Genomic DNA, 1,046 nt, shown 5'->3' with positions numbered 1-1,046 from the left:
CCATGTTTGCATGGCAACAAAGCGCCAAAATGCAGTATTTTGGCACACTGCGCTTTCCTATAGGTGGTTATCAAGCATCAGCTTAGTAAGCCTGTGGTGCATCCAAAAAGGGAGAGGTCTCCAACAGGCATGTGTTGGAAATGTGGGTCCCCGTGCTGCAAGAACCTAACTTTTCCTGCACTATCAGCAATTGCCCCCTGAGAGCAATTCCTAGCCCCCCCGACCTGCCGAAACCAGTCCTTGCCACGTTTTTTTTCCCCTGATAATGTATTTTTTCCCATGATTTTTTGACTTGGTCAGTGCTAAGCCACGTGGACTGCGCTAACAGCAGGGCGAGGCACTGATTTTTTTTTTTTTTTTTTTTTTAATGATGGCTACATGCATAAGGAAATCATTCAGATGATAAGAGCGAGAGCGGAAAGACAAACGCCTACGCATCCTACTGGCCCTGCACCCACAGAGGCGAGCTGCATGTAACAGTGAACACGACATTTTTTTTTTTTTTTAACAGTCCTTTTGAAGCAAGGTGTGTGCAAACAGGCTGAGTCCCGCAGCTGTTGTGCACGAGGCACTTCCCTCCAGATGGTCCTTTTACTGCTCCAAACCTGCTGCCTTTTGCCTTTTTCCCTTTCCTTTTCCCTTCCTTTTTCCTTTTCTTTTTCTTCACCGGGTCGCTCTTCTCGAAGCGGTGCCCATTTCCTCTGCGTGAGGAGCTGTACCTGTTGTGTCTTGGCTCCCTATCAGAAGACAGAAGGCAAAAAGCACCGCGTGCTCCGCGCGCCCAGTCTGGGTGCCGGGTCCTGGGGTGGGGGGGTGCTGGCTGCTTTTTGGGTGGGAGCGCTGCTGTTTTATAGACCGGACTAACATCTGTCTGGAAAATCTGGCCGAGGAGCCCAGCAGGTGCGTTAATCGTGCGGGGGTGAAGAGGACGCGAGTACCCAAGGCGCAGCCTTTGCTTTGCTGGGGGCGGGGGGGCAGGCTGCTCGGGAGGCGTGGGGCGCCCCCGGGCAAAGGCCAAGCTCCCGCGGGGGGAAAGGGGCAAGCGG

The sequence above is a fragment of the Rhea americana genome, unplaced genomic scaffold, assembly GCF_003343005.1.
Source record: "Rhea americana isolate MKP2758 unplaced genomic scaffold, rheAme1 scaffold_49, whole genome shotgun sequence".
NCBI classification, from domain to species: Eukaryota; Metazoa; Chordata; class Aves; order Rheiformes; family Rheidae; genus Rhea; species Rhea americana.
This window is presented reverse-complemented; position numbering follows the sequence as displayed.